Here is a 26,911-nt window from a genome sequence, read left to right as displayed (position 1 = left end):
ATTTATCAGCCCCAGCAGGAATTATAACATTGCTAGACACCTGCATATTTACAGCATATCGTAATTGCTGGTTTGATTTCAGGGCTGTACTTTCATCCTGAAATACTTCAGGGTTCCCCTTTAACCTGCTCCAGAGGCAAAATTTAATCAAATCTATTTGTATGGCATATATATGTAAGATATCATTGCCAATGTATATTTGATTATGGGGAGTATTTAAAACTAAAAACAGGTGCTTCACTGATTTATTACCTACAGATACAGATAATAAGCATTTAGCTGTGATGTTATAGCTTTCAAACCTGTTATCCAGGTTGTGGACACAGTGGTTTTGGGGAGAAAGATATTTAATCACTTTAGGTTCCGCTATCTGCGCTAATAAGCCTTCGCTTATATAGCTAGCTTCCTGTTTTAAGTTCAATTTGGCATATTTTGTTGTACCAAGGTCATGCACTTGTATAGGGATAAATAGATCCTCTTTAACTCTCTCAATCCCTGCAAGGTATTGAGCGTGCCCCCCCCTTAGGGATTTTATGATCCCCCTTGTGGAGAGATATGGTATAATACATCGCCGTCTAAGGAAATATTTGCTATCTTTCCAGGCGAAATTTTAAAGTATTACCATCAGAGCCACTTAAAGGAGTCTGATCATCTATTTGTAAAATAGTGATTTCAGGTACAGAGTTATTCCTGAAATGAATCTCCACAGCATCTGGTTTCTCTTCCACCACGTGACAGTTATGTCGGGGCGAGATATACCAGATTTCTCATAATTGATAGGCCTTTTAACTTGTGATCAAATTACATTATTTATGCAATCAATTATGGTGCTTAATCGCTTCAGGAGATCACTACCAATAATTAAACATATTCTGAGGAGTGAGGTAACTTCAGAGGGGGAATAGCGTGCAGGTTTTCCTGCAATAAGGTATATGCAGTTAAAATATTTTTCTAGGGATGGAATTTGCTAGAAAATGCTGCTGATACCGAAGTAATGTAAGTAAAGCCTTAAATGCAGTGATAGCGACTGGTATCAGGCTTATTAATAGAGATACATACTCTTATAAAAGTGTATTTTAAAACGTTTGCTGGCATGTTTAATAGTTTTTTACATATGTTTGGTGATAAAACTTATTGGGGCCTAGTTTTTTCCACATGGCTGGCTTGAATTTTGCCTAGAAACAGTTCCCTGAGGCTTCCCACTGTTGTAATATGAGTGGGAGGGGCCTATTTTAGTTCTTTTTTGCACAGAAAAAATTACAGACACAGACTTCCAGCATGATCCAGGACTTCTCTGAAGTGCTCAAAAGGCTTCAAAAGTCGTATTGAGGGAGGTAAAAAGCCACAGTAGAGCTGTGGCAGTTGTTGTGACTGTTTAAAAAACGTTTTTGTCATTTGATATTCCGTTTTTGGTATTAAGGGGTTAATCATCCATTTGCAAGTGGGTGCAATGCTCTGCTAACTTATTACATACACTGTAAAAATTTCGTTAGTGTAACTGCATTTTTTCACTGTTATTTCAAAATTTGGGAAAATTTGTGTTTCTTAAAGGCACAGTAACGTTTTTTATATTGCTTGTAAACTTGTTTTAAAGTGTTTTCCAAGCTTGCTAGTCTCATTGCTAGTCTGTTTAAACATGTCTGACACAGAGGAACCTACTTGTTCATTATGTTTGAAAGCCATGGTGGAGCCCCATAGGAGAATGTGTACTAAATGTATTGATTTCACCTTAAACAGTAAAGATCAGTCTTTATCTATAAAAGAATTATCACCAGAGGGTTCTGTCGAGGGGGAAGTTATGCCGACTAACTCTCCCCATGTGTCAGACCCTTCGCTCCCGCTCAGGGGACGCACGCTAATATGGCGCCAATTACATCAGGGACGCCCATAGCGATTACCTTGCAGGACATGGCTGCAATCATGAATAATACCCTGTCAGAGGTATTATCTAGATTGCCTGAATTAAGAGGCAAGCGCGATAGCTCTGGGGTTAGGAGAGATGCAGAGCGCGCAAATGCTGTTAGAGCCATGTCTGATACTGCGTCACAGTATGCAGAACATGAGGATGGAGAGCTTCAGTCTGTGGGTGACATCTCTGACTTGGGGAAACCTGATTCAGAGATTTCTAATTTTTTTTTTTTAATAATTTTTATTGAGGAATATTCAAAGGCATACAATAGTCATAAAAACAGGTTCTTGCATTGCATGTCACATACAGTAAGATTTAGTGTTACAAGAATGAGAAAACAAACACAGAAAATAAACGCAAGTGTAACAATTTACATATCATGCAACCATGAGATACATAGAATGCCAAATATTGAAATGCCTTTTAAATAAAATCCTAGGACCACCACAAGCATTTAAGATAAAAGAAGGCATGTGCAAACAAAAGAGACCACTTGTGGGTCTCGTTGGTAAACCTCAGTTTTTTATAATTTTATCTCTTACTAATATGAATAGTGTGTAAATTAAGTAAGGTGCTAAAGGGATAATATTATTACGTGCATATATATATTTGGACAATCTTGCATAGATTAAGAAAAAAATAAAGCTGAGTATAATGATAACCTGCAAGATTTAGCTAGAAAGGAGGGTATATAGGGTGCGGTATATGTGAGAAAAACCGCGTGGTCAGTCCTCCCACTTAAGGGAGGCATATTAAGTGGAGTGGGGGGGGCGGAGGTGATGAGTTACCTACGAGAAGCAGATAAGAGATGTCAGCTTGTCTTCTAAATTTGCCAAACAGATGCACAGGAAATAGGTTGATTATAGGGGTGGGAGTTTGAATATAATAAGTAAATATATATCGAATATGTTTCACATTAAGGTATCTATGTATTTAAAAGCTATAATGATGATACTGAGAACAGCCAGTTTTGTTTATGAGCAGTTACATGTCTCTGAGCTCCCAGTTGTAGATAGAGGCCTGCACCTAGCTACTATGGAGGAAAAGAGGGTCTCGCTGTCTCGGCCGCTGACAGCCCAACCCCCATATAATAATATATTTGGTGCTAGCCTAAAGGTAAAACACAGGAATGAAAACCTGGTAGTAATAGAGAGCTTATCTCAATATAAGGTATATTAAAAGTTAGAGACAATATGGCGTGTTACAGACAATATTCCACAGATATATAGACCAGCTAATACCCATTTCCTATTGCAACCACTGGCTCATTAAAGCAAAATCAAGAAAGGTGCACAGTATCCTAATGTGTGCAAGATCTATCTGTGAACTAGTATATATTAAGTGTTGGTATGTATGAGATGCTAAACTAATTGGCATGTGACTTTGGAGTCCCTTCAGGGTTGTAACCAAGGTGTGAAATCCTTTATAATAGCAAATCATTGCCACACAAGGTGACTATTATAACATAGACAGGGTAAATGTAAAAATGCCTAATTTTATGGATTATGGTTTTTGGGAAGAATAGTGGAGGCTGTATATAATGTTTAGCAATGAGCAAAACGGAACCATCTAAACAAAACATGGTTAACTAGACTATTGGAGGAATCATGCCAGTTTTAGGTGCAGGCTCGAGATAAAAACTTTAGCAAACAGAACCTCTAGACATAATAACGATATAGGTAGTGCAAGAATATTCATAAGCATATAATATCTCAGGCTTCAAAGTAGTATGGTATGCTATGTTGGATTATGTGGTGTCGATATCAATTTCCCAACTTAGGCTGCAATGTGTAGAAACACTCCATCATGGCAGAACAAGCAGCAATTGTACTTTTTCTTTTGTCAATTCAACATGGCAAAATATACAGCAGTTCTACTCTTTCTTTTGTGTCTGTACATAAGCATTACCCTTAAACTCCCCTTATCAGGGCCAACTTATATATTTACCATGACTGAAATGGAGTAGTAGAAGAAGACTTTTAACCCATAAGAAACAAAGATGTAACCCTGCAGTTAGATTGGTAAAAGTACAATTCTGGCAATAGGGAAACACTTTCAGTAAATGCTGCGTTGTGGACAGTAAAAAAACTGGGGAGTAAAACTGCAACATACTTATATATAGCAGAGAAGCTTTAAGCAAACAGAGTTCAAACCAACTTATAGGACAGTAGGCTAAGGTAGAATACTGACATAATCAGAGACTCAAATCCTGGTTTGCAAAAAATGTGATACATAGGTAAGGCTAAACTATGGATATGGCACAGTCTGGGAAAACTAATCAATATCTTGTGATTAGTGACATGTTTAGACTAGCAACTTAAACATAACTAAAGGTATAATGAAATAAAACTGCGTCAAGCAGGCTAAGCCTTGGGCTAATGATATATATAAAACAGGTACGGAGAGGAGGTAGTCCCTTAAACAGTCAGTCTCTCAGATAGATATATTTTCAAAACTTCAGACCGTGAGGCCATCATCCTTAGACCTAAATAGCAAATAGTAAATAGCAAATGTTAAGGGGGCACCATATTAGTCCTCAGCGTTTGGAAAATTATAGGTACAGGTATGAAAATATATATATATAAGTGCCATCGGGTAGAGAATGCACTCACCCTGTATGTGTTGTCTACAAATTAAAATATTAGAGGCTAATAGCTTGACTTAAATTAGATAGTAATTAAATTAGATAGAAATGTGTATATCTAGTTGTATACTAATTGCGACACCAATAAATGGGTAAAGCAAATATTCTGAAATAGGGACAATCTGCAGGGGTATTGTGCTGCTATACCGGTTTCTATATTGGTAGGTTTAATATAGCGTGGCCTTTGTTAGCATAAGGAAAAGTAACGCTGTAGCTATGCTGTGTTAAAGAGAAAGAAAATGAAAATTATACTTCTTCTTTCCTCATATCTTTATATCCCGCTTACTGGGCATGGGCCCTATACCCAGCAATTGGGCATCTAATCTGCTAGCAGAGATCTATGGTTAAAGGAGAGGAAAATACAATGAGTTCCATGGATTTTGGACAGTATTAAATGTACAGGTTAAGATGCCACAGATAATACCATGCTATTTAGGGGGCACAGCTAGGTAAATACAATTACTCTAGTGACATATTGGTGGCAAACCTTGTCTTTAATTCCTTTACATCTCTAGAGCTAGGGCATTATAGGCAGGGTGATGGACACACTCTAAGTAAGGTATAAATATCAAATGAGAGAAGCTATCAATAATAAATACCAGATGCTGAGTCCAGATGTCTGAGGAGTATTTCTGAAGTTCCCAGTAATGTTCAGAGTCTATGCTTATAAATATGTTTGTGGGGAACAAATCTCCATTCCCAGGACAGGGAGTCTCAAGGAAAATGGGAATGAATGACTGAGGCTGCAGAATCACAAAAGTTTGCCGTACAGTTCAAGTTGTAGCTGAACTTTGACTCCCCTCTAGTGGTAGCAAATGGCAATTACATCCACTATCGGGAAATCTTATTGTTAAACTAGCACACAAAGCAGATACAGATAACACACCCATTAAACAATGTAATATTCATTTGCAGTATGTATAATCTAAAGTCAAACACTTGAATACATTTAGGCACATCATATAACATTCACCCCTATTTGAAAAGAAACAACCAAGATCAAAGTGAATATCCCATACCGGCTAGGGAACTAATGCATCCAGCATCTCTGCCATCATAAAAGTTCCCAGTGCTGAGAGATACCTGCATCTTAAATATTGAAGCCGAGGCAAAAGGTTTTCACTATGCAGTCTCAGTTAGTAGAAGGAGACTGCTGAGCATCCTTATGATTAATTCTTTAACCTATACCTTTGGCAAGTTTTATATGATGGGGGGTTCCTGTAAGCCCGTGGTAGAGTTTCCAGAAGGCACTTGTTTGACTCAGGTCTGCAAAATAAAGGGCATTGATCCAAATGTAAAGGGAGAAACATGGGGCAATCATGTGTGCCGATCTAGATGTACTTGCGTCCAATCTCTCCTGAGGCCAGATTTCCCTCTCTCTTCCCCGTGTGGTAAAAAGGTCAGTTTGTGCAGGCTCCTTTGAAGACTCACTGCACTCGGTATCGATATCTTGGTGCCAGGTTAGTTGTGGGGGATCACACCATATAGGCAAGACTACAAATGTTGCCTCAGATTGCACAGGGACGTTATGCAGGCTCAAGGTACTCACCCCCTTTGAATTCTCCAGCGCAACTTTAATAGACCTGGCCCCTGTATCACAAGAAGCTGAGCGGAGAAAATTAGATTTAGAACTGCTGACCTCTTTTTCATATGTAAGTCGGGGTTTGGACAATGCTCTCCCTGCATATCGCTCATTCACATGAAAAATTTCAATCTGTAGTGTCCCCTGCAGGTCCTCACTCACCTCAGTTACCTCCTGCATATATCCAGCTGTATCCACGATGTCCGTAGCAATCGCCTTTGTCAACATCGCCTCAGGTTCCCCTATAATCCCAGTGCTGCATGTAGGAAGCAAGCTATCTAGTCTGTTGTGCATCTGCTCTGCGAAATTGTTAAGCAGCACTAGAACCTGCTGATAGAAGTCCTCCATATTTACGTGCGTAGTGCAGAGTTCTCTATGCATCAGACAACGGCTTTAAGGCCTACAATCACGGCTGCCTCGTGATCACTGCAAGCGGCTGAGATCCAGATATATGCCGTAGTAAATATTAAAAGTTACTTTAAATAGGTTTTTATGTAAGTTACTCTGCAGGAGTAAGGTTTTGGATCAAACACTTTGCTATAATTTATTATTTATACCTCCAACTCAAATTATTTTTCAGGAGCCCATGAAATGTGCGTCTTGTTTCTTCTGTTGCTGGCTCCGCCCAGAGAGATTTCTAATTTTAAATTTAAGCTTGAGAACCTCTGTGTATTGCTTGGGGAGGTATTAGCTGCTCTGAATGACTGTAAAACAGTTGCCATTCCAGAGAAATTGTGTAGGCTGGATAGATACTATGCGGTGCCGGTGTGTACTGAAGTTTTTCCTATACCTAAAAGGCTTACAGAAATTATTAGCAAGGAGTGGGATAGACCCGGTGTGCCTTTTTCCCCACCTCCTATATTTAGAAAATTGTTTCCAATAGACGCCACTACACGGGACTTATGGCAGACGGTCCGTAAGGTGGAGGGAGCAGTTTCTACTTTAGCAAAGCGTACCACTATCCCGGTTGAGGACAGTTGTGCTTTTTCAGATCCAATGGATAAAAAATTGGAGGGTTACCTTAAGAAAATGTTTATTCAACAAGGTTTTATTTTGCAGCACCTTGCATGCATTGCGCCTGTCACGGCTGCGGCGGCATTCTGGTTTGAGGCCCTGGAAGAGGCCATCCAGACAGCTCCATTGAATTAAATTATTGACAAGCTTAGAATGCTTAAGCTAGCTAACTCATTTGTTTCTGATGCCATTGTTCATTTGGCTAAACTAACGGCTAAGAATTCTGGATTCGCCATCCAGGCACGTAGGGCGCTATGGCTTAAATCCTGGTCAGCTGACGTGACTTCAAAGTCTAAATTACTCAACATTCCTTTCAAGGGGCAGACCCTATTCGGGCCTGGCTTGAAGGAAATTATTGCTGACATTACTGGAGGCAAGGGTCATACCCTTCCTCAGGACAGGGCCAAATCAAAGGCCAAACAGTCTAATTTTCGTGCCTTTCGAAATTTCAAGGCAGGAGCAGCATCAACTTCCTCCGCTTCAAAACAAGAGGGAACTGTTGCTCATTCCAGACAGGCCTGGAAACCTAACCAGTCCTGGAACAAGGGCAAGCAGGCCAGAAAGCCTGCTGCTGCCCCCAAGACAGCATGAAGGAACAGCCCCCTATCCGGAAACGGATCTAGTGGGGGGCAGACTTTCTCTCTTCGCCCAGGCCTGGGCAAGAGATGTTCAGGATCCCTGGGCATTGGAGATCATATCTCAGGGATATCTTCTGGACTTCAAAGCTTCTCCTCCACAAGGGAGATTTCATCTTTCAAGGTTATCAGCAAACCAGATAAAGAAAGAGGCATTCCTAAGCTGTGTGCAAGACCTTCTAGTAATGGGAGTGATCCATCCAGTTCTGCGGACAGAACAAGGACAGGGATTTTATTCAAATCTGTTTGTGGTTCCCAAAAAAGAGGGATCTTAAACAAATTCCTCAGAGTTCCATCATTCAAAATGGAAACTATTCAGACCATCCTACCCATGATCCAAGAGGGTCAGTACATGACCACAGTGGACTTAAAGGATGCCTACCTTCACATACCGATTCACAAAGATCATCATCGGTTCCTAAGGTTTGCCTTTCTAGACAGGCATTACCAATTTGTAGCTCTTCCCTTCGGGTTGGCCACTGCCCTGAGAATTTTTACAAAGGTTCTGGGCTCACTTCTGGCGGTTTAAAGACCGCGAGGCATAGCGGTGGCTCCGTATCTAGACGACATCCTGATACAGGCGTCAAGCTTTCAAATTGCCAAGTCTCATACAGAGATAGTTCTGGAATTTCTGAGGTCGCATGGGTGGAAAGTGAACGTGGAAAAGAGTTCTCTATCACCACTCACAAGAGTCTCCTTCCTAGGGACTCTTATAGATTCTGTAGAGATGAAAATTTACCTGACGGAGTCCAGGTTATCAAAACTTCTAAATGCTTGCCGTGTCCTTCATTCCATTCCACGCCCGTCAGTGGCTCAGTGCATGGAAGTAATCGGCTTAATGGTAGCGGCAATGGACATAGTGCCATTTGCGCGCCTGCATCTCAGACCGCTGCAATTATGCATGCTAAGTCAGTGGAATGGTAATTACTCAGATTTGTCCCCTCTACTAAATCTGGATCAAGAGACCAGAGATTCTCTTCTCTGGTGGCTTTCTCGGGTCCATCTGTCAAAGGGTATGACCTTTCGCAGGACAGATTGGACGATTGTAACAACAGATGCCAGCCTTCTAGGTTGGGGCGCAGTCTGGAACTCCCTGAAGGCTCAGGGATCGTGGACTCAGGAGGAGAAACTCCTCCCAATAAATATTCTGGAGTTAAGAGCAATATTCAATGCTCTTCTAGCTTGGCCTCAGTTAGCAACACTGAGGTTCATCAGATTTCAGTCGGACAACATCACGACTGTGGCTTACATCAACCATCAAGGGGGAACCAGGAGTTCCCTAGCGATGTTAGAAGTCTCAAAGATAATTCGCTGGGCAGAGTCTCACTCTTGCCACCTGTCAGCGATCCACATCCCAGGCGTAGAGAACTGGGAGGCGGATTTTCTAAGTCGTCAGACTTTTCATCCGGGGGAGTGGGAACTCCATCCGGAGGTGTTTGCTCAACTGGTCCATCGTTGGGGCAAACCAGAACTGGATCTCATGGCGTCTCGCCAGAACGCCAAGCTTCCTTGTTACGGATCCAGGTCCAGGGACCCGGGAGCAACGCTGATAGATGCTCTAGCAGCTCCTTGGTTCTTCAACCTGGCCTATGTGTTTCCACCGTTTCCTCTGCTCCCTCGACTGATTGCCAAAATCAAACAGGAGAGAGCATCGGTGATTCTGATAGCGCCTGCGTGGCCACACAGGACCTGGTATGCAGACCTAGTGCACATGTCATCTCTTCCACCATGGACTCTGCCTCTGAGGCAGGACCTTCTAATACAAGGTCCTTTCAATCATCCAAATCTAATTTCTCTGAGACTGACTGCATGGAGATTGATACCTTAATACAGGCACGGAAGCCTGTCACCAGGAAAATCTACCATAAGATATGGCGTAAATATCTTTATTGGTGTGAATCCAAGAGTTACTCATGGAGTAAGGTTAGGATTCCTAGGATATTGTCCTTTCTCCAAGAGGATTTGGACAAAAGCTTATCAGCTAGTTCTTTAAAAGGACAGATCTCTGCTCTGTCTATTCTTTTGCACAAGCGTCTGGCAGAAGTTCCAGACGTCCAAGCATTTTGTCAGGCTTTGGTTAGGATTAAGCCTGTGTTTAAAACTGTTGCTCCCCCGTGGAGCTAAACTTGGTTCTTAAAGTTCTTCAGGGAGTTCTGTTTGAACCCCTTCATTCCATTGATATTAAACTTTTATCTTGGAAAGTTCTGTTTTTGATGGCTATTTCCTCGGCTCGAAGAGTCTCTGAGTTATCTGCCTTACATTGTGATTCTCCTTATCTGATTTTTCATTCAGACAAGGTAGTTCTGCGTACCAAACCTGGGTTTTTACCTAAGGTGGTTTCTAACAGGAATATCAATCAAGAGATTGTTGTTCCATCATTGTGTCCTAATCCTTCTTCAAAGAAGGAACGTCTTTTGCATAATCTGGACGTAGTCCGTGCCTTGAAGTTTTACTTACAGGCTACTAAAGATTTTCGTCAAACATCTGCCCTGTTTGTCGTTTACTCTGGACAGAGGAGAGGTCAAAAAGCTTTGGCAACCTCTCTCTCCTTTTGGCTTCGGAGCATAATACGCTTAGCCTATGAGACTGCTGGACAGCAGCCCCCTGAAAGGATTGCAGCTCATTCTACTAGAGCTGTGGCTTCCACCTGGGCCTTTAAAAATGAGGCCTCTGTTGAACAGATTTGCAAGGCTGCGACTTGGTCTTCGCTTCACACTTTTTCGAAATTTTACAAATTTGACACTTTTGCTTCTTCGGAGGCTGTTTTTGGGAGAAAGGTTCTACAGGCAGTGGTTCCTTCTGTTTAAGTTCCTGCCTTGTCCCTCCCATCATCCGTATACTTTAGCTTTGGTATTGGTATCCCACAAGTAATGGATGATCCGTGGACTGGATACACTTAACAAGAAAAAACATAATTTATGCTTACCTGATAAATGTATTTCTCTTGTAGTGTATCCAGTCCACGGCCCGCCCTGTCCTTTTAAGGCAGGTCTAAATTTTAATTAAACTACAGTCACCACTGCACCCTATGGTTTCTCCTTTCTCGTCTTGTTTCGGTTGAATGACTGGATATGACAGTGAGGGGAGGAGCTATATAGCAGCTCTGCTGTGGGTGATCCTCTTGCAACTTCCTGTTGGGAAGGAGAATATCCCGCAAGTAATGGATGATCCGTGGACTGGATACACTACAAGAGAAATAAATTTATCAGGTAAGCATAAATTATGTTTTCTTTGGGCGTAATTATTCGCCTGAGTATGTCCCCCGCTTTGGCTATAGTCTCTCTGCGCCTCAGCCCATGTTGGGGGAGGGGTAGAATTAAACCTCTGTGGAGATGGCCTGTTTTCTCTGTCCACTTCCGCGTAGGATTTAGGATTGGGCTTTTCTCCCTTTTATCCCCCTGTTCACTGGACTGCTAAATAGAGTATAACTTTGTACTCTCTTTGATCAGCCATTCCAATGAGCAGTTCTCATCAAAATCTCTAGCTAAGTTAATTTTGATGGGTGCGGGCAGTGCTTCAAAAAATAGATTCACAAACTCTGAGCATTTAAATATGGGATTATCTTCAGCCATACTGTACGCACTTTTCAGTATCGAAAGGAACTCAATGGAGCTTTGAGTTGCACTACATTTTAAACCATATACAGCTATTCTTGCTGCAGTTTTAGTGCGATGTTGCCCGAATTCCTTTCTGCACTGTCGTTTCGTTTCACTCCAGGAATGAATATTCATATAGTTTAGTGAAGCAAATAATTTGTGATGTTTACCTTCAAATACCCAGGGTAAAAATTCAATTTTTAACTGCTCACTTGTAACACTCATTATAGATAAAGCATTTTCAAAGGCCTATAAGTGGTCAATTATGGAAGTGCCCCCCCCTTTGGAAAATGGGCATACTGCATTCTTTAGGAATTTAATTATAGTGGGGGTGTCATACACTTTATTTGGTATATTACTGGATCTCACTGGGAACTTATTGTTTGAGTTAGGGTGCCTTTCATCTGTCCTATCTTTATTTTGCTGAAATCTTACCCGTGTATTTTTATCTGGGCTGTCTGAGAATCTAGCCCCCCCTTTCTGACCCGTTATAGTAACTGCCCTCTTCATCTGAGGTGTAATAATCTTCTGGTCCCCCAGAGTTAGGTAATTGCCTAGGGGAAAAAGTTACCTCTGGGCCTGAATTAGGGCTATAATTTGGGTATTTTCGTCTATCCTCCCGCCTGGTATCTTGAAACTCATTTCTGCCCCAGTCCTTATTACTGCTGATTTGTCTCTTTAATTTATTTATTGCCTGTTCATACCCTTTTTCAGCCTCCCGATATCTAGCTTTTAAAGTTTTATTTTCATCTTTTCATTTTTCATATTCTTCTTCGAAAGCTTTAAATTCAGCCACTAATTCCTGATTATATTTATTTAAGTCAGAAACCTTTTTGTTAGCTTCAAAAACCTCTACCTTTCCTTGAATAAAAGCTTCTTCAAATTCTTTTAATTAATCATTTTCAACCCTTAGCCGTCCTAATTGTCTGTCCTGCCATTTGGCTAGACATCTCACAGCTCAAATACATTAGGATCAGCCAAGTTTCTAAAATTAATTAATCACGCCCTTTAAGTTCTGTGCATTCATTAAATTGCAGTAACATTTGGTATAATTCCCCATCTTCAAACCACATATCTCTAACAAAATCTTTGGCCTTAGCTTTACACCCCTTAATATACATGGAGACATCGTCCCCAATATCAAGTCTAGTCATGATGTGGTTCATGGCTTCTAATTTGAGAGTTTTTTCCTGAACCACTTCATGGACAGAGGATCTTGGGGAGGGCACATTTTCATCTTGTACAGAAACGCTAGCATTACTTTTTGCTGAAGACATCGTTATTTTAGTGTTGTACTTAATAAGATAAAAACGCTAATACAATTTTGACCAATAAGAGAGAGGAAAAAAAATTATATTTTCAAAATATAAATTTTGAACTATGACAAAATTAATATTTGTATTAATTTTGAAATATGAAAAATCAATATTTTTATGAATTTTGAAATATGAAAAATTTATATTTTTGATTAATTTTGAAATATGAAAAATTATTATTTTTTATGAATTTTGAAATATGAAAAATTTATATTTTTGATTAATTTTGAAATATGAAAAATAAATATTTTTAATCAATTTTGAAGTATGAAAAAAAATATAAATTTTTCAAAAATTAATTTAATAATATTTCAAAATATTAATATTAATCTTGAACATGAAAATCAATATTGCAATTTTCAAAGAAAAAAAAACTATATCTTCAAAATATTAATTTCGAAATATGAAATTCCTTCTGTTCTATAATAATTTCTATTTACCACAAATATATTATATCAATATGATAAATATTTATAATATCTCACACAATGCCTCCATATAATATGTCAGTATATTTATAAGAATCTTAGCAGTATTCTCCAAATAATATGTGAGTATATGGCAGGGTTATAACTGAATATATTTACCAATCTTTCTTTAAACTGAACCCACAATCAAATATGCATATACTAAGACAATAAAATTAATATAAATACCTGAATTCTTTATTATTAGTAAATATCTATGAACACCTTGAAATATATTAATACCAGAATATGAATCAATATTATATGCGTTTAAAAACTATTAAAATATGCTATGCAAAATTCATAGAAGTTTACCCTTAAAATTAGCCTTACTTACAATAGCCTTTCATTCAATTAACACAATAAGACTAAGAATAAGACTGAACCTTCAGACTGATACAATTTTAACAGTGCTTAGTTAAACAATAGGATAATATATATATTCAGCTATTTAGCTGCAATTGATTCTAATTAGGATACTAAAAGTACATATGTTCTTAATGTGAACAGTTACTTAAATGTCTATTTATTTAAACTGGAACAAATTCTTATTTACTTATAATTAAAACCAATTCTAAGATATATATATATATATATATATATATATATATATATATATATATTCTATATTTTGCACAGATGAATTATTTTGCATGCAAGAGACAAACTTAACTTTATATATAGGACTATGAACACAGTTAAAATACTGAGTGCTCCTTTAAATCTCTTTACTATAAATTGACTATGCATATATTTGTGTTACAATATTAATTGCAACCCTTTTTCTTTTTATATATATACGTTACCAAAATGACCAAAATTGATAGTTCAGTTACCAAAAACTCCTTGTTTCATCTCAGAAGACAGATAAGTAAATTTTGCAATCAATGAGAAAAGGTAGTCAGCTTGCTCAGAATGATTGTATTTCGAACGCCCAGCAGTAGTTATCACTCAAAGTTAGCAGCCTGTCCCTTTTCCCTCTCTTGCTTTACTTATATAAGTTTTCACTCATTGATTAAACCATGTGGGTGGCCCTACGGGAGCTGACCATCCCATTGGTTACCTGGGAAGTCTATTCGGATTGGCCCTCGGCTTGGCATGGTCACCATGGTAAATGCATCTTTTAACATTTAAGTCCCTTGACTGTCATACTGGATTCTGGCCATCGGGGGCAGCAGACAACACAAACAAACAGATTCATTTAACCATTTCTAACATTCATGTTTCTAAATTTTACATATCCCATATAATGATTATATTAAACAATACTATAACATTGCATTTATTACTTATTTACTCCGAATTCCAGGCAGGATAGCACCATGTGCATTTTCTGATTATTTTAATATGAAACATCATGTGTCTTTAACATTATATTAAAGTAATTATACTGCTAATTATTCCAGATTGATAGCATTTAAAATCCTGATATTGCATTCATGCAAATACAGATTGTTTCACATTTCTAACAAATTCTGAAAGCATGAATTTTGTTATCATACGTCAAAAAATAAAAATAAAGAGATACAAGGATTATTTTTCCATACAGACAATCCTGTATTTAGTATCTTGTAGCCCCATCTGGAACACAGAAAACATGTTATATAGCATTCAAAATGGGACTATCACAATTGCTATTCAATCTATACAAATTTGAATTTATCTCCCAGATATATATTCAATACAGTCTGGGGCATACATTTAATATGTTTATCTGCAATATTATCAATGTAGTTATTATTCAATACAGCAATTATTTATTTAATATAATATGTCCCAGCTCAATATATATATATATATATATATATATATATATATAAAATATATATATATATATATATATATATATATATATATATGGGTTATTTGAATTATTTTCAACACACATGAAAAACTGGCCTCATTCCTTTTGCACAATGTATTTATTTTTATGTTGTCTGAATATATTCTTATTTTCTTTGTTACACAGAGAATTTAAATGTCAATCTGTCTGTTCTCTGTACATGGGAACTCCATAGGAGATAATTTGCACATAGGTGATACAATAATTTCTTCTTTCCCTACGAATCTAATTAGGCCTCAAAGAGAGATTCCAGACATCTTGTCCCCATTCACTGTATGGTGTCATCTATCTGACAATCTGGCTCTCATATGTTCTGTTAAAGACAGGAAATGTTTGATCCAAGATTTATGATATACAAAATAAATATGGCCATTTCTTTTGAAACAATTTGTCTTTCTTTGAAATGGCAGTCTGAGATTAACTAGGCCAACTGTCTTGATGAGCGAGAGAGGGGTTTTGATTTTCATACAGTGACCTTTTGGAGTTTTACAAATAAAGTGAATTATTCTATGTAGACAGCTACATCACCATTAAATAATCAGTATACCTGTGTATATTATCTTATAATATTTCAAATACCTTGACAGTTTTATAGCTGAAATCAAAGTTTATATAGATAAGACCTTAATATTAGTTTTTAGAGTCAGGAGCTGCACCTAAACACGTCCAGCCGCTCCAACAGTTGGCTCCGCCCCAGGAAAAATCAATTTATTTTTTATGACTGACCCTGTTCTTTATATTTTTTGGAAACTAAAATGAACAAATAGCACTTGGACACTTTTTTTCTTATTTTGCTGGCATACATTTCATCTCCCCATTGTTATATATATATATATATATATATATACACACACATATATATACACACACACACATATATATATATATATACACACACACACATATATATATATATATATATATATATATATATATACACACACACATATATATATATATATATATATATATACACACACACATATATATATATATATATATATATATATATATATATATACACACACATATATACATATATACATATATATACACACACACACACACATACATATATACATATATATATATATATATATATACACACACACATACATATATATATATATATATATATATATATATATATATATATATATATATATATATATATATATATATATATATATATATACATACATATACAGTGGATATAAAAAGTCTACACATCCCTGTTAAAATGTCAGGTTTCTGTGATGTAAAAAAAATGAGAAACAGATAAATAATTTTAGAACTTTTTCCACCTTTAATGTGACCTATAAACTGTACAACTCAATTGAAAAACAAACTGAAATCTTTTAGGTAAAGGGAAATAAAACTAAAAAACTAAAATAATATGGTTGCATAAGTGTGAACGCCCTTAAAACTAATACTTTATTGAAGCACCTTTTGATTTTATTACAGCACTCAGTCTTTTGGGTATGAGTTTTTCAGCATGGCACATCTTGACTTGGCAAGATTTGCCCACTCTTCTTTGCAAAAACACTCTAAATCTGTCAGAATGCGAGGGCATCTCCTATGCACAGCCCTCTTCAGATCACCCCACAGATTTTGAATTGGATTCAAGTCTGGGCTCTGGCTGGGCCATCCCAAAACTTTAATCTTCTTCTGGTGAAGCCATTCCTTTGTTGATTTGGATGCATGCTTTGGGTCGTTGTCATGCTGAAAGATGAAGTTCCTCTTCATGTTCAACTTTCTAGTAGAAACCTGAAGGTTTTGTGCCAATATTGTCTGGTATTTGGAACTGTTCATTATTCTCTACCTTGACTAAGGCCCCAGTTCCAGCTGAAGAAAAACAGCCCCAAAGCATGATGCTGAAACCACCATGCTTCACTGTGGGTATGGTGTTCTTTTGGTGATATGCAGTGTTGTTTTTGCGCCAAACATATCTTTTGGAATTATGGCCAAAAAGTTCAACTTTGGTTTCATCAGACCATAACACCTTTTCCCACATGCTTTTGGGAAACTTCAGATGTGTTTTTGCAAAATTTAGCCGGGCTTTGATGTTTTTTTTTGTAAGAAAAGGCTTCCATCTTGCCACTCTACCCCATAGCCCAGACAAATGAAGAATACGGGCAATTGTTGTCACATGTACCACACAGCCAGTACTTACCAGGTATTCCTGTATCTCCTTTAATGTTGCTGTAGGCCTCTTGGCAGCCTCCCAGACCAGTTTTCTTCTCGTCTTTTCATCAATTTTGGAGGGACATCCGGTTCTTGGTAATGTCACTGTTGCACCATATTTTCTTCACTTGATGATGACTGTCTTCACTGTGTTCCATGGTATATCTAATGCCTTGGAAATTCTTTTGTACCCTTCTTCTGACTGATACCTTTTAACAATGAGATCCCTCTGATGCTTTAGAAGCTCTCTGCGGACCATGGCTTTTGCTGTAGGATACGACTAACAAAATTTCAGGAAAGATTTACTTGAACAGCTGAACTTTATTTGGGGTTAATCAGAGGCACTTTAAATGATGACAGGTGTGTACTGACTCCTATTTAACATGATTTTGAATGTGATTGCTTAATTCAGAATATAGCTACATCCCCAGTTATAAAAGGGTGTTCACACTTATGCAACCATATTATTTTAGTTTTTTATTTTTATTTTCCTTTACCTAAAAGATTTCAGCTTGTTTTTCAATTGAGTTGTACAGTTTATAGGTCACATTAAAAGGTGGAAAAAGTTCTGAAATGATTTATCTTTGTCTAATTTTTTAACATCACAGAAACCTGACATTTTAACAGGGGTGTGTAGACTTTTTATATCCACTGTATATTTCATATTTTTTAGATATATATTTTATACCACTTGGTCCATCATAGACTATTGCAATATTGTCATTTTTTATGTGTAGAGGATCCGGAGCCATATAATTATTTTATTGTGATACAGTATTGTTAAGAATAAACTCATATTCTTACCCATACTTAATTGTTTTATATATTGTTTATATTTCTTTGCATACTATAATTGTTTAATTTTAGATCACTATTTGATATAACAAATACCCGCATTTTTAACTCACTAGCTATTAGGTATCACCCTCTATTAATTTATATATCATAGTAGATACCCTATTGCTTCTCTTAGCGCTGCTCCTCAAGGTGGAATGAAGTCTACTGCTTCCACATTATGGAAATCTGTGATGGTGAAACAAAACACAGAAGGGCGCCTCCTAGTGTGATATAGTATAGGCAATGTGCTTCAAAAAAATGGCGATGGAGATATACTCACAAGTATGGCAGCACTCACTCGTGCTTAGTAACACCTACTGGGATCTCTCAGTGTCCCAGCTCACTGTCCTTAGGCTCTCACACACCTCCGTCTGGGGCGTAGTATCCCACCAGGAAAGAACAGGCTCTCAGTCACTTTTAATAAAAACAAGGTTAAAACACAGTGTACAGTTTATCTGGTATTTTTTTCTTTTCTGCATTTAAGATAAAAATGTATTTATTCTACAAATGTTTAAACAAGCTATCCTTCATTTCATGGATACAGAGGATTAAACTACTATAGGCAATAGTAAATAGTTCTATTTTACCAAACAATACTGTAGATTTTGGACAGGGTAATAGCAGGCTTTGGTAATTGGTCAAGAATGGATAGAATAAGTGAGGACCCTTCTGATATGATGGACAGGATCTTGGGTAATTAATGCCTGGTGACTATTAGTTTTCTAGCCTCTAAATATACTATAAATGGGAGAATACATCTTTATTGTGTTAGCCAATTCACTTACTAAACAGTACAAATGAGATGGGGTAACTACATTATTTAGATAAATTATTATGTTTATCCACCAGGGGTTCTGTGGGGTTACCTATATCATGTGCTTGATTTTAAGATTGCTTATAGGCCTTCCAAAATGCTGTCTGATATACCAGCACTTTATTGTACAGAACTGTTGTTAAACATATTATGTCCTATATGTTTGTTAATGGAATATGCTTAACAAACATTTATTCCTGATTATACATGCTTATGATATAGGTCAATATTACCATTTAATAATTATAAAGAGATAATAAGGTTGTATTTTGGACTTCCTAGACAAATACTTATAAAGTGTGTCATAACCCTCCCTACAGGGAGCTTGAACAGAAACTTTATCACCCCGTTACCCATAAATTTAATTCATGGCTATCTTTCTCTATTTTTGTTTCTGTCCACTATAGGATGGACAGGACTAGAACCCTCCCTGGTTTTATTTATTTGGTGGAGGCCTCTTTAGGCTTTTGTATTCCACCAGGTTATGCTGACATTACTCACCTTAGTTACTGAATGCTCCGGTATCCAAAAGGCAGATCTGTTACCTCAGAGTCCAGGCAAGCAGGTGGTAGCTTCTGGCTATGCTAAGAGACATTCCTATGGATGTCTCCATGTTTTCCTGGGTAATGTGGTTTAGGCCCAATGTTAAAGGGACACTAAACACATTTCATTGACCTCCTAAGTGTCTGAATGGGAGTTGCTACACATGGATAAACAAGTCAGCACTCAAATGTAGTGAAAGACAGATTTCAACATGGCAGCACCCATGACTAGAGAGAGGCAGGGAATAAGCTCAGAGCTATGCTTATAAATATATTTAGTGTTTAATTTCTCTTTAAGGGTCAGGGACATGCATAATTCCTTATCAGTTCCACAAGCGTTTGTGCTGCAGTTTGTTATGTTGTGTTTTGCAAGAAGCCTGGATTGCTGTAAATCCTAAATTAGTATATGACTGCATTGGAAATGAAGATTATTTATACACAGTGACTTGATTTTCACAGCTTTATTGATCTTATGAAGCTTGTTTGTGCCTTCTCTGATGTCTTAGATGCAGAAATCATTGATTTCCTATGGTAATATATTAAAGGGACATAATTCAGATAGATCATACAATGTTAAGCAACTTTCCTATTTACTTCGATTATCTAATTTACTCCATTCTTTTGCTATCCTTTGTGGAAGAATCAGTAATGCACTACTTGGAGCTAGCTGAAAGCCAATGACAAGAGCCATTTATGTGCAGTCACCAATCAGCAGCTTCTGAGCCTACCTTGGTATACTTTTTCAACAAAGGATACAAAGAGAATGAAACAAATGAGATAATATAAATAAATTGGAAAGTTTTTTTTTTTTATTAATTGGATACTCTATCTAAACCATGAAAGAAAATAAATGGGCATCATGTCCCTTTAAGTTTATTTTATTAAGCTATGCTTTAGTAAGCTATAATACTACATAAGCATATATAAACTTACTCTTGAGAACCAATACCCAAGCTCTGGAGTCCACAAAAAGCCTGGTGTGATAATATAAAAGTTAGGCCTCTATCTGCTAGAAACCACTGACTAAAGGACCTTTCAGTCAAATGCTTCCTCCGTAGAGGAAAAAAACATCAAAATGATAAAACTTTAAGAAGTCTCTTAAAGGCCCAGGAAGTAGAGACAGAACGAGTGGAATGCGCAGTAATTCTGGCAGGCTGCTGTTGTCCCACCACCAAGTAAGCTGAACATATCAAACTCCACAACCAAAAAGACACTGCAGTAGCCTTTTGGCCCTTACGTTTACCAGAAAATAGGACAAGCAGACTAGAAGACTGTTGAAAACCCTTAATTGTCTGAAGATAAACCTTCAGAGCCCTTACCACATCCAAATTATGCAGTAACCTCTCTTTGAAAGAACTAGGGTTGGGACATAAAGATGGAACAAGAATTTCATGATAAATATTGTCTGCTGACACTACTTTAGGTTAGAATACCAGACTGAGTCTGCAGAACAGCCTTATCCTGATGAAACACCAAATAAGGCAGATCACAAGAAAGAGCGGACAATTCAGAGACTCTGCGAGATAAAGAAATGGTTAGCAAGAACAACGTCTTCCAAGAAAACCTCTTGATAACCATCGAATGATTGGTCCAAATGGAGAATGCTCTAAAACTGAGAATCAGATTAAGACAGCAAGGCGTAGCAGTGGGTTTAATCACTGGTAAAATTTTGACAAGAGCCTGCACAAAGGATTGACTATCTAGCAGATGAGCCAATTTTCAGTGCAACAGGACCAAAAGAGCCATAATCTGGCCCTTAATGGAACTAGCGGAAAAGCCCTTATCTAGGCCCTTGTCACTCTCTAGCTTTAAATTAGGGTTGTGGAACACAACTGCTGATATTGTTTTCATATAACTTATGTAATTATGTATATATGTGATTCTTGTAAGCGGAGATTTAGAGAAAGGAATATATATTTGTAAATACCTTCTCTATTAACCTCCGATGAATCTATATACATCAAAGGTGAAATAAAGCAAAAACAACTTAACATGTAATGCACAAAACAAATTAGAATATATAAACACACCAAAGAGGAAAAGATAAGTATTGACAAAGTAGTTTTAATGCCCCAAGTGGTGAACAGTAATATTGCAGGATCGAGTAACAGAGCTTGCTAGGAGACAGGTGATTACTAATTGTTATAGCAGCTGCACAGCACGGAGGTTGAAAAGGTTGTGTGACAATATTGCAATAGCAGGATATGTTTACAAACGGTCAGCAAGTTATGCCTTTAGTAGAACTTCTGTAAATAGTTACCAGTGGTTTAAGTATAAACGTATACAGGAGTTAAACAGCTGATTAGCTGTGAGCACAGGCAAATAAGAGAGACAATCTGGAGTAAAAGAAGTAAAGATATTACCTTAAGAGTTGCACAACACTTTAGAGAATAAGTAGTACTTGCACTGAGATACTTCCAGCATGCGAGTGGCATCTGAAGCTTGAGTAGAGGATTCATTGTCACAGAGACTCGGCGAGATCCGGAAGGTGTGTCAGAGAGCTAGTCAATAACCAAGCAATGTGGAATGGTGCAGCTGCTATTTATTGATTGGAGAGGTGGTGTGCAAAAGGTAAGATGAATCCAGGTTAAAGGGCCAGAGGGATAGTGGATGTTAAAGAAGCAGAGGAAAATATTCAGCCCTCCTGAAGAAACTGCAGAATTCGTAGAATTCTAACAGAATGACAGGAGTAACCGCGATCAGAAAACCAAGACAGATAAATCCGTCTGGTGACAAGCTAAGGAAGTCACCATGGAAAACGTTTTATATATATATATATATTTATATATAAACACACATGATTATATATAGGTATAGATATATACAGATTGCATTGCATTGCATTGCATAAATACGTGATCGCGTTTACTTTCAACATGTAGTACAAGCGCAAAACCCAACGCAGGCAAACCCCCCACAATATACCCCTTATTGCTTGTACGTATCTGTTAGTGCTCTGCTTATAATATGGCCCTAAATGTTCATAAATCAGATAGAACATATAATTTTAAACACCTTTGCATTTTACTTTTATTATCAAATTTGCTTTGTTTTCTTGGTATCTTTTGTTGACGAGTAAACCTAGGTAGGCTGAGCTTAGGAGCATGCACGTGTCTTTAGCATTCTATGGCAACACTGTTTGCAGCTATGTGTAACATTGCTTTACATATTGTTGCTGCCAAATATCTGCATGCTCCTGAGCTCACCTAGGATTACTCTTCAATAACAGTAAATTGCAAAGTTGTTCAAAATGTCATGCTCTATTTAATCATTTAAGTTTGATTTTACTGTCCCTTTAAGCAGTAAAGACGAAAGGGCCAAATGGAGGTTGAACAAGAAAGATCATGAAACACCAACCAAAAGAAAGAGAAACAGTTTAGAAAAAAGATGCAACATCTACAAAAAGAGAATGAAATAGAAGAGAAAGGCATTAATAATCATCAGAGTAACACACTGACAGATAATCAAATACTGCTGCTATCAAACAAATACTATGTTGAGTGTAGCAGGGTTAGACTTGAAGTATGAACTAATTCTTGTGGGGTTTGCAAAACCAACATATAAAGGATATTTAAAAGGCCATAATAGTAAAAAAAAAAAAAAAGTTTGTTGTTTTCTGTAAAAACATAAATTATGACTTACCAGATAATTTCCTTTCCTTCGATACAGGGAGAGTCCACAGCTGCATTCATTACTTGTGGGGAATACAGAACCTGGCCACCAGGAGGAGGCAAATACACCCCAGCCAAAGGCTTAAATACCTCCCCCACTTCCCTCATCCCCTAGTCATTCTGCTGAGGGAACAAGGAACAGTAGGAGAAATATCAGGGTGAAAAAGGTGCCAGAAGAAAACAAAATAAATTTAGGGCCACCCATCGGAGAACACGGGCGGGAGCTGTGGACTCTCCCTGTATTTTATTATTATTATACTTTATTTATGAAGCGCCAACATATTCTGTAGCGCTGTCCATGGATACAATTCATTTAAATAAAACAATATAAGACTTGTAAGAGACAGGACAAAATTTACAAACACATACAGGTGAGATTGAGGGCCCTATTCCTGTGGGAATTTACAATCTAGAAGAGAAGGTGGTTGAGAAACAGGAGGTGAAGACTGCAAGATTAAGAAATATGTTAATACAGAGTTAGATGAGGGAAATGTTAGGTAAGTGAAATTAATTTATTATTGAGTTGGGTGGTAGGCTTTCCTGAACAGAAAAGTCTTCAGGGAACATTTAAAGGAAGAAAGATTAGGGCAAAGCCTGATAGCATGGGGGAGTGTGTTCCAGAGGGTAGGTGCTGAACGACAGAAGTCCTGCAGTCTAGCATGAGAGGAGGTGATAGTCGCGGATGCAAGGAGCAGGTCATTGTTGGATCTTAGTGGGCGGGCTGGAGTATACTTGTGTATTAGAGAGGATAGGTAGAGGGGAGCGGCGTTGGTGAAAGCTTTCTATGTAAGGGTGAGAATTTTGAATTTAATTCTGCTGTGAATGGGGAGCCAATGAAGGGACTTGCAGAGAGGTGCAGCAGATACAGAGCGACGGGAAAGGTGGATCAGCCTGGCAGAGGCATTTAGGATGGATTGAAGGGGGGAGAGGTGGGAAAGAGGAAGGCCAGCAAGTAGGTTATTGCGGTAGTCATGTTGGGAAATAACAAGAGAGTGGATTATTTGCTTTGTGGTGTCAGCACTCAGAAAAGGGGAGAATCTTGAAAATATTGCGTAGATGGTTGCGGCAGGATGTAGAAAGCGATTGGATATGGGGGACGAAGGATAGATTTGAGTCAAGTGTAACTCCGAGGCAGCGGACTTGAGGCGATGGGGAAATGGTGATGCCGTCAACAGGGATACAGAAGTCAGAAGTCAGTGTAGAGCTTGAGGGGGGGATAAGAAGGAGCTCAGTCTTGGACATGTTAATCTTTAGGTGGTGAGAGGCCATCCAGGAAGAAATACCAGATAAGCAGTCGCTGACATAAGAATGGACAGAGGGAGAGACAGCAGGGGTGGAGAGGAAGATCTGGGTGTCATCAGCATAGAGGTAATATTTGAAGCCATAACTGTTGATAAGTTTACCCAGTGAAGAAGTATAGATGGAGAAGAGTAGAGGACCCAGAACAGATCCTTGATGTACTCCAACAGACAGAGGCATAGGAGAGGAGGAGTCACCGGCAAATGACACAGAAAAAGGAAGGAAAGAGTAGATATGAGAGAAGAGAAGTAGGTTTGCTTGGCTAAGTGAAGGGCAGAAGTGTATGAACGAAGAATAAACTTATTGAAGGAAAGGTAATTATCTGGTAAGTCATAATTTATGTTTTCATTCTCAATACAGGGTGAGTCCACAGCTGCATTAATTAATTGTGGGAAACATACCCAAGCTACAGAGTACACTGAATGCTAATGGGAGGGTAAAAAGGAAAGTGGCCCAAGTCTGAGGGCACCACAGCCTGCAACCAACCCATTCTCCCGATGCTGCTGCAACAGAAGTAAAAAAGAAAAATTATGTTCGGAGGACCAGATAGCCGCCCAACAATCAGAACCATAAAGATCTCATGCCCAAAAACCAAGACCCAGTCACTGATCTTGAACTGAGCCATAACCTCTGAGGAGGCTAGAAACCCAATGACTCCCAGGTCAAGTGAAAAAAACACTCCTTTATTAACAATAAAGAAGGCAACCAAACCTCCGAGTCCCAAGACCATCAAGGCAAGATTACCTAAGGGAAAAACCCTTTTCCATTTAGAAAAGAGAATAACATTTAAAATAACAATCTTCGGGAGAAAACCCCAACAAACTTGTAAACAACCTTAATAAAAGGAAACTCCTCTAAGAAGCACATCTTGTAAGATCACAACAAAGGGGCAATGGCATGTAGAAAAACATCTACAGACGGAATAAATTGCTGAAAAAGAACCTTCCTGTATGGTTAGAAAAATTAATCCGGGGCCACCCCAAAAAAGAGACTAAGCTTCAAGAAGAAGCAAGATAGGTACTGGCCTGACTGTAATCAGCGCCCCAGCAAAAAGAACAAAACGCCTGATAGTGCAATGATCTCTAGAACAGAAGAACATTCAGGGAATCGAAAATTGCTTGCAAGCCCACAATCAAGGAGCAAGGACTGCCACCGGATTCAACCAACACCTAACGCATACTATGCGATTAAGGTACTCATCAGGATAAGAGAGCTATCTGTCCCAAAAAGGACTACTCTAGCCAGCATTTGCTAGGAAGGCCCTTCCCCTGCTCATCCTGGGGAAAATTAAGACAGACTCCCAAAGTCCAATAGAGAGCCATAACACACCAGCTCCTCCCTACAAGGGTGATCCTCAGCATCGATGATAGATGACAAGGGACAAATTATGCACCACAAAAAGAACATAGCCATTCCAGAACGCTCTCCCTCGGCTAGGCCCAAACAATTTCTCGCATCGCTCATAGGAGTCTATGACGCCCAGTAACAATACCCACGGAGGCGAAACCCTTAAACCACGATATTAACTTGCTGACATAAAAAGAACAATCAGTCTCACATGCCACTAGCTTTGCTAGGATCAGACCAATTCCAACGATGAGTAATATGGTCCAACAGCACAGACTGAAGGCCCCAAAATAACCACCCCCTTAGGGATGCTAGCAGACTCCAGACGCACCGGCAGAAAAAACACAAAAGTTGACCTGGGTTCCAAGCCACAACCTTCCGATTCAGAAGTAGTGGATCTAACCACTACGCCGCATCTCCCTGAGAGCGTAAGAGGAAACCAGGGATAGGTAAGGACTCTTGATTGGCTTCTCCAATCAGATAACGCTCCTCGGGAAAAAAAGATAGTCGGGAACATCCGTTCCTGAAAAGCCTGTGTATTACAGGACTGTTGACAAAAAGCCGTAGTGGGCCTCCACTCACCGTCAAACACAAGCTCCTCTCGACTACGCAGTAGGAACTCTCCCCTTCCAAACTAAGGGAGCTACCCACCAAAAAGTCCCAACTGGTACGAACCCAAAAGACAAAGTAATATGGTCCAACAGCACAGACTGAAGGCCCCAAAATAACCCCCCCTTAGAGATGCTAGCAGACTCCAGACGCACCGGCAGAAAAAACACAGAAGTTGACCTGGGTTCCAAACCACAACCTTTTGATTCAGAAGCGGTGGATCTAACCACTATGCCGCATCTCCCTGAGAGCATAAGTGGAAACCAGGGATAGGTAAGGACTCCTGATCGGCTTCTCCAATCAGATATCGCTCCTCGGGAAAAAAAAGATAGTCGGGAACATCCGTTCCTGAAAAGCCTGCGTATTACAGGACTGTTGACAAAGAGCCATAGTGGGCCTCCCCTCACCATCAAACACAAGCTCCTCTCGACTACGCAGTAGGAACTCTCCCCTTCCAAACTAAGGGAGCTACCCACCAAAAAGTCCCAACTGGTTCGAACCCAGAAGACCAGAGCCTCAAGGCCGAAGCTCAGCTGAGGAACCATTGGTTAAACAGGAAGGAAAACTCCTGATCCACTGACTCCCATAGGACACTCGCTCCC

The sequence above is a fragment of the Bombina bombina genome, chromosome 1 (genome assembly GCF_027579735.1).
Source record: "Bombina bombina isolate aBomBom1 chromosome 1, aBomBom1.pri, whole genome shotgun sequence".
Classification (NCBI taxonomy): domain Eukaryota; kingdom Metazoa; phylum Chordata; class Amphibia; order Anura; family Bombinatoridae; genus Bombina; species Bombina bombina.
Note: the sequence above shows the minus strand (reverse complement) of the source record.